This window comes from Nomascus leucogenys, chromosome X (genome assembly GCF_006542625.1).
Source record: "Nomascus leucogenys isolate Asia chromosome X, Asia_NLE_v1, whole genome shotgun sequence".
In the NCBI taxonomy this organism is placed as follows: Eukaryota; Metazoa; Chordata; class Mammalia; order Primates; family Hylobatidae; genus Nomascus; species Nomascus leucogenys.
The window spans coordinates 81,596,271-81,610,495 of NC_044406.1; the positions used below are offsets into that span (position 1 = coordinate 81,596,271).

The 14,225-nt window shown below is 33.3% G+C and overlaps 1 protein-coding gene across 1 annotated transcript in view; it reads left to right on the top strand.

The window, feature by feature from the left end:
- The window catches only part of FAM133A (family with sequence similarity 133 member A), a 41,486-nt gene that overhangs the window by 763 nt on the left and 26,498 nt on the right, over positions 1-14,225 (top strand). The window lies entirely within an intron of this gene.

Here is a 14,225-nt window from a genome sequence, read left to right on the forward strand (position 1 = left end):
AATACAAGTGGTAAATTAAAATATGAAATATGATAAATTATTCATTTCAAATGAGGAAATGTATTAAAGTTAGATTAATCTTTATAGAATTTGTGCTTTGTCATGTAATCACGTTTTTTAAAAGTTAGGAAACGCTTTTCTGTTTCATAAATGCATTTATTTTTATTGTTTATCTCTAATTGTCAAAGTCTGTGAACATTGCAAAGATAAAACCTCAATATAGAAAATTCCAACAGTAGTAAAAACACACAATCTTAACCAGCAAATGATAAGAATTACTAGCATTTTGATGCACTTCCTTCCAGAAATTTCCTTGTGCATATACATACATGTCTATTTATGTATACTGCTTTCTCTATGTGACACCATATTATGTTTTGTAATCTTTTCATTTAATTTCTCAATTACTAATGGCTATATTTTCATGGCAAATGATCGACATCTTATTTTTAAATAAGTGCATATTCCATGGAAATAATTGCCTTAATTTATTTGACCAGATTCCTGTTATAGGGTGGCTATTTCTATACCATCTCTCCCCTTAAATACTATTTTCCTGCTATAATAAAAGTGTCCCTGGATACCTAAAGCATGTATTTCTATGCACTTGTGAAAATTGGTCATAAGATAAATTCCTAGAAATGGATGGCTTGGGGATGATCATTTCATATTATGAAATTATTATTGTATACATATTGCCAAACTCTCTGCAGAATGATTATCACAATTTACAGTTCCATCAGTGCATAAAGGTTCATTTTTTTGTCATTCAACTAATATATTTTTGTGCCTGTCATATGCCGGGCAAATGTGGTAGAGGATTGTAGTATAATGGTGAATGAAATTTACTAAGTGCATATCCTTTCGTTGAATAATTTTAATCAAAACATATGTTATAGAAACAATGATTTACATCATTGGTGTTATACCATAAATATTGTTCTGAAACTTACTATTTTCATTTTAAATTGTGGAGATTTAAAAAAAATGTATGCTCTTATGTTTTAAACTTCGTAGCATCAGGAATTAGTATTTTAGAGTCAGTCATGAGTTAGGGATCCAGATTTTTAAAATATTTATTTTTATTAGCTAGCTAATTCTTCTAGTACCATTTATTTGGTAATCTTTCTATCTCCTGCTTACTTGAAATGCTATTTTGATCACATTAAATAAATTGCTTGGGTCTGTTTCTAAATTCTTTTCTGATCCATTGGTCAGATGTTTTCTGCAAACAACTAATGAGTCGGTTTTAAGATAACTTTACATTTTGTGAAAATGATATGTGTTCATTGATAAAGTCAGACAATACATTGAAATACAAAGAAGACATTAAAAGTAACTCAAAATACCACTGAGAAGTAATCACTACTTACATTTGTAATCAACATCTCCAAATTAATTTATCAATATTATGTATTTGTATTTCTTAGTGGTAAGATTGTCTTTTCATATGTTTATGTTTTTTTGAGAATTGTCTATTCATATTTTTTGTTTTCCATTGAATTAAGCAAGAAATTAATAAATGGTGAAATCCTAAAGGTAAAATGATTTTGGCCTTGACTTACTTAAGACAACTATGATTTCTTCAGGAAATAACGCATGATATTGGGCAAATGTGACTAAATTACTTTCAGTTACTTTCATATTAAAATTGGTTGGCTTTTTTTTGGATGCTTGGGGGGTTTTTTGGATGCTTTTCAAGGATTACAGATTACTACTTAACCACTCACACTGATCCTGGAAAAGTTTGGAATGGAACATGGAGATGAAAAATAGAAAAAAGCTTACAAAAACATCATACAAAAATAATATACTAATCAACAATTGTTATTTTCAATTTGGAATTATTTTTTCCTAGATATAGGCAATGAAAATGGTTGAAAGTAGATGACTTTCTAATCACAATTCTCTAATTGTGTATACATAAGTATCTTGTAACACACTTATTTTTGTAGTCTTTTTTTTGGTCGATTAGTTTATTTAATTTTATGTAGTAGGTATCTAAAAGAAAATAAGCTTTTTCTTCATAATCAATTTAATTGATGCATTATATCCTATTTGTTCTACTGTGAAATATAAGTATTAGTTTTATCATATCATATGCTTGTTTTTCTTAATAAGTTTATATATAAATTATTTGCATAGTGATATGTTTTTTGTTCAATTAATAGATGATTTTTGGGGGGGGCTAAATGTTCATGCTTCTACATGAGATGATACATAACACAGAATCTGATAGTATACTCAGACTGAACATGGTACATTAACATCTGTTGATACCTCCCTTAATATGAACATACACACAATCCCTTCCACCACCCACTCCTACCACACAAACACACAAAGTATATAAAGACAAGTGTAGCAGCATTATCTTTTTTTGTAGGTATCTAAGAAGCAAAGCATTGCAAGTTCATTTATTTTTGAATGACTCTTCCTCCTGTTCTTCTTGGACAAGTTCTATCTGAATACACAAGTTAATTCTTTTTTAAAAACCATTTAATTGATGTATAATAGGCACACAATAAATGTGTGTATCTGTAAAAGTATCACCACAGACAAGATAATGAAAATTGTATCATCCCTGAAAGTTTCCTCATATGCCTTTGAATCCCTCCTCTTGTCCCTAGACAATCACTGATCTGTTTTCTGTTCCTATAGATGAATTTGCATTTTCTAAAATTTTATATAAGTGGAATAATGTAGTATGTTCCTCTTTTTGCCTCTCGTTGCAGACTTATTTTGAAATTTACCCATGTTGTTGTGTGTATCAGGAGTTTATTTTTCCTGTTTACTGCTGAGTAATTATTCATTACTTGGCAATATTACAGTTTGTTGATGGACATTTTTGTTGTTTTGAGTTCTGGGCTACTACAAATAAGGCTGCTATGATCATTTGTATATAAGTTTTGTATGGACATGTTTTAATTTCTTTTAGAAAAATACATAGGAGTGGAATGACTGGATCACATGGTAGGTGTATGTTTCACTTTTTAAGAAATTACCTATTTTCCAAAGGGGTTGTTTTGCACTTCCACCAACAGTGCTAACATTTGATATGGGCAATGTTTTAAAAGTTAGCCATTCTAATAAGTATTCAGTAGTATTTCATTGTGATCTTAATTTATATTTCTTTGATGGCTAATGATATTGAATACCTTTTCATATGCTGATTTGCCATCCACATATCTTTTTTGGTGAAGTGGCCATTTGTATTTTGTCCATTTAAAAAATAGGATTGTTGTTTTATCATTAAGTTTTGATAGTTCTTTATATACTCTGGATGCAAGTTCTTTATCAGTTATAGCTTCTGCAAATATTTTCTCTCAGACTGCATATTTTCTTTGCATTCTCTTAAGGGTGCCTTTTACTGTTTTTAAAGAGGAAATGTTAGTAATTTTTATATTGATACATCATATTTTGGGGGCACATGTGATTTTGATACATGAATACAATGTGTAATGGTCAAATCAGGGTAATTGGGATAAGAAGTTTGAAATTTTGGTGAAGTCCAGTTTATCTTGTTTTTCTTCTATGGAGCATACTTTGTGTGTCATCTCTTAGAAATCTTTGCTTAACCCAAAGTCACAATTATTTTCTTCCTTTTTTTAAGTTTTATACTTTTAGGTGTTGCATTTAGGTCTGATACATTTTTGCAAAAAATACAAGGTATGGATTGAAGGTTTCTTTCTTTTGATATAGATATGCAGTTGTTACAGCACTATTTGTTGAATAGACTGTCTTTTCACCACTGATTTGCCTTTGCACATTTGTCAAAAATTAGCTGTCCTTGTATGTGTGGGTCTATGTTGGACGATCTAATCTATTCCTTTGTGTACTGATTTTAATGACACAATCAGTAGTTATCCATTTGTTAGATACATTTGGGAAAGAATGAGAACAAAATTGTGTGATAACAGAATTTCATTGCAATGGAGACAGTCACAGGAGCTGGATCTTCATTTCATCCTTGACATTTCACTTCTGCTCCCAACTATGTGAGATAAAGGGTCAGATAACAGCAGTAAAAACCTAGAAAAGAAATAACAAAAAGAAACATAAATGTTCTTCAATTTTGTGGAGTTGCCAGTGTGTCGATGTCCATAGCCCAGCCACAAGAATGGTAGTTAGCATTATTCAGGAGCACAAATAATGCTCTTGTTTTTCTCACATCTGATAAAGAAAGACCTGCTTGTAAAAATGGAAATATTGAATAGAAAGTATCTTCAAGCTGTTAATAAATTATAGTTAAAAAAAGAATAGTAATAAAACATTGGTTGTTATGATGTTACTATTATTAATAGTAATAAATAAAACATTGGTTGTTTTATAACATTTCAAACCATAGCAGTGGTTTTCAAACAAAAATATTTCATTTTATACTTATTCCTATAATACGGATATACTCAAATTAACAGAATATGGTATGTTGTTATAGATTTTTATTTTTTAAGGAAATATTTCTGAATTGCGTTTCTAGCAATATACCCTTAACTGCATGGAATTTAAAAGGGAAGTTTAATGCAACATAAGATAAGGAAAATTGTTTCCCAATTTGGATATTTAACATAGCGCTATTTTTTCAAAGAAATTTTAATTGTCATGTAAAAATTACATATATTTTTGCCATATAACATGATGTTTTGGTATATGTATACATTGTTGAATGACTAAATCAAGCATTTTAACATATATAACACCTTAAATACTTATTTTTTTCTGGTGAGAACACTCAAAATCTCTCGTACCTCACTCCTGTCTAACTGAAATGTTGTGTCTTTTTTTTTTTTTTTTTTTTTTTTTGAGACGGAGTCTTGCTTTGTCGCCCAGGCTGGAGTGCAGTTCGTGATCTCGGCTTACTGCAACCTCCACCTCCCAGGTTCAAGTGATTCTCCTGCCTCAGCCTCCCGTGTAGCTGGGACTACAGGTGCATACCACCACTCCTGGCAATTTTTTTTTTTTTTTTTTTTTTTTTTAGTAGAGACAGGGTTTCACCGTACTAGCCACGATCTGATAAAGAAAGACCTCCATCTCCTGATCTCATGATCCGCCCACCTTGGTCTCCCAAATTGCTGGGATTACAGGCATGAGCCACTGCACCAGGCCATGTTGTTTCTTTTGAACAATATCTCCTCAAACCCCAAACTCCCAATCATCTAGTAACCACCCATTTTACTCTTTGTTTCTATGAATGTGACATTTTTATGCTCCACATGTAAGTGAGATCATATGGTATTTGTCTGTGCCTGGCTTATTTCACTTAGCATATTGTTCTCCAGATTTGTCTATGTTGCCACAAATGACAAGATTTCCCTTTTTAAAGTCTGATCAATACTTTACAGTGTATACATATCATATTTTCTTTATCCATTCATCAATCGATGGACACTTAGGTTTATTCCATATCTTGGCTATTGTACCTAATGCTGCAATGAAAATGGGAGTACAGATATCTCTTCAATGTATTGATTTCATATCCTTTGGATATATACTCAGTACTGGGATTACTGGATCATATGGTAGTTTCATTCTTACGGTAGTTTTGAGGAATGTCCATACTGTGTTCCATAATGGCTATACTAATCCACATTACCAGCAACAGTTTACAAGGGTTAACTTTTCTCCACATCCTCACCAACACTTATTCGTCTTTTTGATAATAGCTGTCCTAACAGGCGTGAGATGATATCTCATTATGGTTTTAATTTGCATTTGCCTGATGATTAGTGATGTCAAGTATTTTTTCATATACCTATTGGCCATTTGTATGCCTTTTGAAAAACATCTCTTTAGATCTTTTACTCATTTTAAAAAATTATATTTTTTTAAATTACCGAGTTGTTTGAGTTCCTTATATATTTTGAATATTTAACTCCTTATCATATGTTTGGTTTGCAAATATATTCTGCCATTCCATATGTTGCTTCTTTACTCATTTACTTCCTTTATTGTGCAAAAACTTTTTAGTTTGATGTGATGCCTTTTGTCTATTTTTGCTTTTGTTGCTAATGCTAGTTTTGAATGTACAAACAGCATACATTTTTCAAAAACGTAAAACCACATCATGGAAGAATACTTTTACAAGGGTAATTAAGAATTTTTTGCCTGTAGTACTCATCTGAAGAATTTCCATCCTAAAATTCAAATAAAGCAAGCCTTTTTATTGCAAGTTTGAAATTATTTTATTTGATTTTACTAAAAAAGAAGGAAAAATCCAAAGACTTTGAAAAATGAACAATGAACAATGTTTACAATATATATAGATAGATATATCTTACGTGCATATGATATATATGTATATATCTTATATGATATCTTAGATATATTCATTCTGTCTATCTATCTATCTACCTATCTATCTATCTATCTATCTATCTTTGCAATGGCTATTTCCCCATTTTGCAATTTATTTGGACAAAGTGGAGGAAGCCCAAAGTGACATTTTCTGCTGATTTTTTTCCAGACTATCCAAATATATTTAATTAATTTCATTAGGTACCTCCTCTCAGAAAAAAATTAGTTGTTCTCCATTCTGGCAGATGTTTCTGTGAAAGTATATGTTTAGTAAGTAGTATAGACTAATGCTTCGGCAAATCTAGTATTGATACTTTCAAGGTGATGATAGCTAACACTTCACAATTCTCTAAGAAGTGAGTAAACAAACAAGATGTCAATGAACTAATTGTTGCTTTTGGTTAAAAAATCTGCTTCTCAGAGAAAGAAGAAATAAAGGCATACATTCTCTAGATTCATTACTTTGATTTAGCAACTCTCTAATTCATTACTTTGATTTAGCAACTCTCAGGTGTAAACAAAATTTTAAAATTATAATATTGACCACATTTGTCTGTCTTCTCTTATAATCAGCATTTGTCTATCTAAAAGAATAAGCATTTTTTTGTTTGTTTAGAGGTAACTGGATACCTTAATTAAAACTGTTTCATTATCTACATCATGAGAATGTGTTTAGCCTTCTTTGTAAGAAAGATTAAATATGACATGACAAGAGAATTACATAAATGATTAGACTAGCTGACCAATCTGCTTGTAGCAGCCCCCAAACTGCTCCTTAGCCTCTCAGATATGCTATACATAGTTCTTTGAAAGGTCTTTCTGAAAACACTTATATCCTTGCTCTAATCCCAAACTTTTAGGGATACTTCACTGTCTTGAATCAAACCAGTGTATAAGTACAAGCTGTGTCCTTTACCCTCCAGTTTGGGCACATTTCTTAACTCTCTATGCCTCGATTTCCTCATCTGTAGAATGGGGATAATAATAGTACCCATCTCACAGAGCAATGGTGAGCTTGAAATGACATAATACATGTAAAATTCTGATAACATCGTGCATGTCCAAACAGTTTTTACTAAACTTATCTTCTCCAGGAATAGTTACCCAGTGGAACATAGTTCTTTAACTCTTTCTTCCCTTCAGAGCTTATTTGCTTGGAGTGTATTACATTTTTGTGTGCTTTATGATAAACATTATAACAGAACCACATAGGTCATTTATTGTGTGTACACACACATGTTCTTTTCCTATGTATATTTTAAATTTACCTAGGAGAGGGACCAAGATATTTTCTTATTTATAATCCTCTGTCCTTGCTTAGAGTATTGCTCTGCACAAGAATACATTTAGTACTGTACTAATTAACTTCTTAAACAAATGAACTGGCTTCCTTACAACAGTACCATTTTTTCTTTTTTGAGACAAAGTTTTGCTCTTGTTGCTCATGCTGGAGTGCAATGGTGTGATCTCAGCTCACTGCAACCTCCATCTCCCGGGTTCAAGCCATTCTCCTGCCTCAGCCTCCCAAAGAGCTGGGATTACAGGCGTTCACCACCATGCCCACTAATTTTTGTATTTTTGATAGAGACGGGGTTTAACCATGTTGGTCAGTTGGTCTCGAACTCCTGACTTCAAGTGATCCACCTGCCTCGGCCTCCCAAAGTGCTGGGATTACAGGAGTGAGCCACCACGTTCAGCCAGCAGTACCATTTTTACTTGCTGTTCAAATAAAATTCATTTTTAGCCTTTAATTGCACTCTAATTTTATTTAACAGTTGTCTCTTAATTGTGCCTGATTTACTAATGCATAATTGTCATGCAACAAATTACATTAGTTTACTAAATTTTCAGGTTTTTTTAATAAATTTAATAAGGTGATTTACTATAAACAAAGCATAACAAACACGACATTATGAGTCACATTCATACAAATTGAATGCAGTACATCTTTTTTTTTTTTTTTTTTTTTTTTTTTTGAGATGGAGTTTTGCTCTTTTTTTTTTTTTTTTTTTTTTTTTTTATTTATTTATTTTTTATTATACTTTAGGGTTTTAGGGTACATGTGCACAATGTGCAGGTTTGTTACATATGTATCCATGTGCCATGTTGATTTCCTGCACCCATTAACTCGTCATTTAGCATTAGGTGTATCTCCTAATGCTGTCCCTCCCCCCTCCCCCCACCCCACAACAGTCCCCGGAGTGTGATGTTCCCCTTCCTGTGTCCATGAGTTCTCATTGTTCAATTCCCACCTATGAGTGAGAACATGCGGTGTTTGGTTTTTTGTCCTTGCGATAGTTTACTGAGAATGATGTTTTCCAGTTTCATCCATGTCCCTACAAAGGACACGAACTCATCATTTTTTATGGCTGCATAGTATTCCATGGTGTATATGTGCCACATTTTCTTAATCCAGTCTATCGTTGTTGGACATTTGGGTTGGTTCCAGCTCTTTGCTATTGTGAATAGTGCCGCAATAAACATACGTGTGCATGTGTCTTTATAGCAGCATGATTTATAGTCCTTTGGGTATATACCCAGTAATGGGATGGCTGGGTCAAATGGTATTTCTAGTTCGAGATCCCTGAGGAATCGCCACACTGACTTCCACAATGGTTGAACTAGTTTACAGTCCCACCAACAGTGTAAAAGTGTTCCTATTTCTCCACATCCTCTCCAGCACCTGTTGTTTCCTGATTTTTTAATGATGGCCATTCTAACTGGTGTGAGATGGTATCTCACTGTGGTTTTGATTTGCATTTCTCTGATGGCCAGTGATGATGAGCATTTCTTCATGTGTTTTCTGGCTGCATAAATGTCTTCTTTTGAGAAGTGTCTGTTCATGTCCTCTGCCCACTTTTCGATGGGGTTGTTTGTTTTTTTCTTGTAAATTTGTTTGAGTTCATTATAGATTCTGGATATTAGCCCTTTGTCAGATGAGTAGGTTGCAAAAATTTTCTCCCATTCTGTAGGTTGCCTGTTAATTCTGATGATAGTTTCTTTTGCTGTGCAGAAGCTCTTTAGTTTAATGAGATCCCATTTGTCGATTTTGGCTTTTGTTGCCATTGCTTTTGGTGTTTTAGACATGAAGTCCTTGCCCACGCCTATGTCTTGAATGGTATTGCCTAGGTTTTCTTGTAGGATTTTAATGGTTTTAGGTCTAACATATAAGTGTTTAATCCATCTTGAATTAATTTTTGTATAAGGTGTAAGGAAGGGATCCAGTTGCAGCTTTCTACATATGGCTAGCCAGTTTTCCCAGCACCATTTATTAAATAGGGAATCCTTTCCCCATTTCTTGTTTTTGTCAGGTTTGTCAAAGATCAGATAGTTGTAGCTATGCGGCATCATTTCTGAGGGCTCTGTTCTGTTCCATTGATCTATGTCTCTGTTGTGGTACCAGTACCATGCTGTTTTGGTTACTGTAGCCTTGTAGTATAGTTTAAAGTCAGGTAGCGTGATGCCTCCAGCTTTGTTCTTTTGGCTTAGGATTGACTTGGCGATGCGGGCTCTTTTTTGGTTCCATATGAACTTTAAAGTAGTTTTTTCCAATTCTGTGAAGAAAGTCATTGGTAGCTTGATGGGGATGGCATTGAATCTATAAATTACCTTGGGCAGTATGGCCATTTTCACGATATTGATTCTTCCAACCCATGAGCATGGAATGTTCTTCCATTTGTTTGTATCCTCTTTTATTTCATTGAGCAGTGGTTTGTAGTTCTCCTTGAAGAGGTCCTTCACATCCCTTGTAAGTTGGATTCCTAGGTATTTTATTCTCTTTGAAGCAATTGTGAATGGGAGTTCACTCATGATTTGGCTCTCTGTTTGTCTGTTATTGGTGTACAAGAATGCTTGTGATTTTTGTACATTAATTTTGTATCCTGAGACTTCGCTGAAGTTGCTAATCAGCTTAAGGAGATTTTGGGCTGAGACAATGGGGTTTTCTAGATATACAATCATGTCATCTGCAAACAGGGACAATTTGACTTCCTCTTTTCCTAATTGAATACCTTTTATTTCCTTCTCCTGCCTGATTGCTCTGGCCAGAACTTCCAGCACTATGTTGAACAGGAGCGGTGAGAGAGGGCATCCCTGTCTTGTGCCAGTTTTCAGAGGGAATGCTTCCAGTTTTTGCCCATTCAGTATGATATTGGCTGTGGGTTTGTCGTAGATAGCTCTTATTATTTTAAGATACGTCCCATCAATACCTAATTTATTGAGAGTTTTTAGCATGAAGGGTTGTTGAATTTTGTCAAAGGCCTTTTCTGCATCTATTGAGATAATCATGTGGTTTTTGTCTTTGGTTCTGTTTATATGTTGGATTACATTTATTGATTTGCGTATGTTGAACCAGCCTTGCATCCCAGGGATGAAGCCCACTTGATCATGGTGGATAAGCTTTTTGATGTGCTGCTGGATTCGGTTTGCCAGTATTTTATTGAGGATTTTTGCATCAATGTTCATCAAGGATATTGGTCGAATGCAGTACATCTTCATTGACTACTTCCAAACTACAAAGCTCACTGCAAGGTGTTCTAGGGATTGAAAAGAGTAAGGTTCAGGCCTTATTGTTTTTTTTTCTTTTCTTTTCTTTTTTAATTTTTTTATTATTATACTTTAGGTTTTAAAGAATTGGTGTTTTACCAACCAACTTCTAAATAGTAACACCTCACAAACTATTAATAGGAGGACACACAGGGTCTTCAGAAGAAAAATTTTGGAATCTAATGATGATCCACATTTAATATTAAATTAAAATTTCTTTATTTAACCCTTTTATTTCATTAGTATTTTCTTTCTAAAGGACGATATTTTAGATAATTATTGCAAAATTGCTTTACATATAATGAGCATTTAAAGGAAAATATATATCAAATTACCAGAGCTGCTTATTTTAATAAACAGTACTCTATCTCATAAAATGGCTACCCTAATAACCCAGTTACTTTTATTCTTATCAGAATCTGTTGCTTGAATTAAGCATAATCAAACTTGCCACATTGCATTTTCCTGTCTCATAAATTACTGAAAACAACTTCCCTCCAATTTCTTTATTGTTTGAAAGATACTTTTCTTTGGAAAGTCAAATCATATTTCTATTATAATTATAAAAATTATACATGCTTGTTTTTTGAGGAACCTCCATAATGTTCTCCCCAGTGGCTGTACTAGTTCACTACTTAAAGTGTGTAAGAGTTCCTTTTTCTATGCATCATCACCTGCATTTGTTAATTTTTATCTTTTTTATAACAGCCATCCTAACTGGCGTGAGATGATATCTCTTTATGGTTTTGACTTGCATATCCCTGATGATTAGTGATGTTGAACATGTTTTCATATATTTGTTGGCCATTTGTATGTCTTCTTTTGAAATGTCTATTCAGATAATTTGCCAATTTTTGAAATGTGTTTTTTTTGTGGCTGTTTTGAGTTCTTTGTATATTCTGGATATTAATTCCCTGTTGGATGAATACTTTGCAAATATTTTCTCCCATTCTCTAGGTAGACTTTTCACATTGTTGATTGTTTCCTTTGCTGTGCATAAGCTGTTTAGTTTGATATATTCCCATTTGTTTATTTTTGCTTTTGTTGCCTGTGTTTTTGAGGTCTTATTCATAAAGTCTTTTCCCAAACCAGTGTCCTGAAGCATTTATTCTATGTTTTCTTCTAATAGATTTATAGTCTTGTGTCTTACATTTAAGTCTGATCCATTTTGAGTTTATTGTTGTGTAGGGAGAGAGGTGGGGGAGTCGAGTTTCAGTGTTCTGCCTATGGTTATCCAATTTTCCCAGCACTATTTATTGAAGAGTCTGCCCTTTCCCAGTGAGTGTTTTTGGAGCCTTTGTCAAAAATCAGTTGGCTGTAGATATGTGGATTAATTTTTTGATTTTCTGTTCTGTTCTATTGAACTATGTGCCTCTTTTTATGCCAGAAGTCAAATTTTTTTAATACAAAAATCAGTTATTGAAACATTTAGATGGTTGGGAAAATGCCAGAAACCAGAACTTGAGGACATATCTGCCTTGGTAACTTAAAACAAAAGAGCTGGTTCTCAATATGTAAAAAAGATGTCCATAATAGAGTTTCAAATGAAAAAAGCAAGTTGTGAGACAATATCAATTATTTTCTCCATCTATATAAAAAGTATAGATGTATATATGTTATGTGCATGTGTGTTTGTTTTCATTTACATAGAAAAATGTCTGACAATATATACACCGAACCAGTGAAATTAGATTGAAGGAAAAGCTTTAACTTTTTATTTTCTATTCTGAATCAGTTTTTGAATTTTTAAAACAAGCATGTATTATTTTTATAATAAAAAAACAAACATTTAAGACAATAATGAATAACATTGTTTAAATTGGGTCATTATTTGGTCAAAGTTTATATAGAGAGCTGAAGTACTGTTTCAATTACTACTTTTGCAAAGGAGGAACTATCTTTCACTTGAACAGCACTCATACAGGCTGCTCTGAGGTATCATCATACATGGGTGCCATGTAAATTGTACCATTTTTAAACAGTTTATGCTTTATTGTGATTGGTATTTGAAGCTTTTATGTATCATTGTTCTTTCCAAAAAGCATGATATTTTCTTGGGATGACAATAAACTTATCAGAGGCAGTACTATCCTCCTCTCCATTATGTTCACAGTCTAAGTTCTGTGAAATTACTTTTATTTTAATTGTTTCTTCTTATTTCAAAACTTCTATTCTTTTTCTTATTGACTCGTACAGCTGTTTTTAATGGAGAAAAATGACTCTTGCTTCTAGAGACTTTTCTTACCTTAAAAATGAAGATCATGAGTTGGCTAACCATTCTTCTGAAAAGTTTATTTTTACTCTTGTAGGAAAAACTTGAGCCAATTTCTACAAATGTCTATCTTAATTTTATGATACCCTTTTTTCCTGTAGTTTTGTGACGATTTGAAGAAATTTCAACCTATAAAATATTGCTTGATCATAAAATCACTGGGCAGATTGCACTTTTTCTGCAAATGATGTGTACCTAATTTAGCTGCAAATGATCTATGCATGCTTTTAAGTTTATAATATGCTTACCAAGAGATTCTGTTTAATTCAGTAAGACTTATGCTTACTGGACTGAAATTTGAAGTCATTGGACCAAAGTTATTATAAAATAGTAAAAAGAAAAATTAATAGGATGCAAATTTCAGAGAGATAGCCATGAAAACTGATAGAATATTCTAATAATTGTTCCCTTCTACACTGTCTTATGTTCCAACCATCATTTCTCTGTTTAGACTTCTGTCATTTCCCACATGGATTATTCACCTCACCTTCTTCATTTATCTTCCAACCTCAAACTCTCTTGCTTCCCTTCCAGCCTACATACTCTGAAATTAACCCTTTTGCCAGGCATGCTGGCTCATGCCTGTAATCCCAGCACTTTGGGAGGCCAAGGCAGGCAGATCACCTGAGGTCAGGGGTTCAAGACCAGCCTGGCCAACATGGTGAAACCTGGTCTCTACTGAAAATACAAAAATTAGCTGGGCGTAATGGCAGGCACCTGTAATCCCAGTTACTCGGGAGACTGAGGCAGAAAATCACTTGAACCTGGGAGGCGGAGGCTGCAGTGAGCCTAGATGGCGCCACTGCACTCCAGCCAGGGTGACAGAGTGAGACTCCATCTCAAAAAAAAAAAAAAAATCTTTTAAAATGTAATTTTCTTTATATCATACCCTTCTCTAAAATCTGCAATCACTTCTCATTTAAAGCCAGAATGACATAGGGATAAGAACATCAGTTTTGAAGATTTAAATTACAGTTTAAACCTTGGCCTGACACATAGCCTCTAGTAGGTAATTTTATACAACTTAGATTCCAGAGTCAAACATACCCACATTTACCACTTGCTAGCTGTGTGGCCTTGGGAATTTACTAAATTTCACAAATACAAAGTCTTC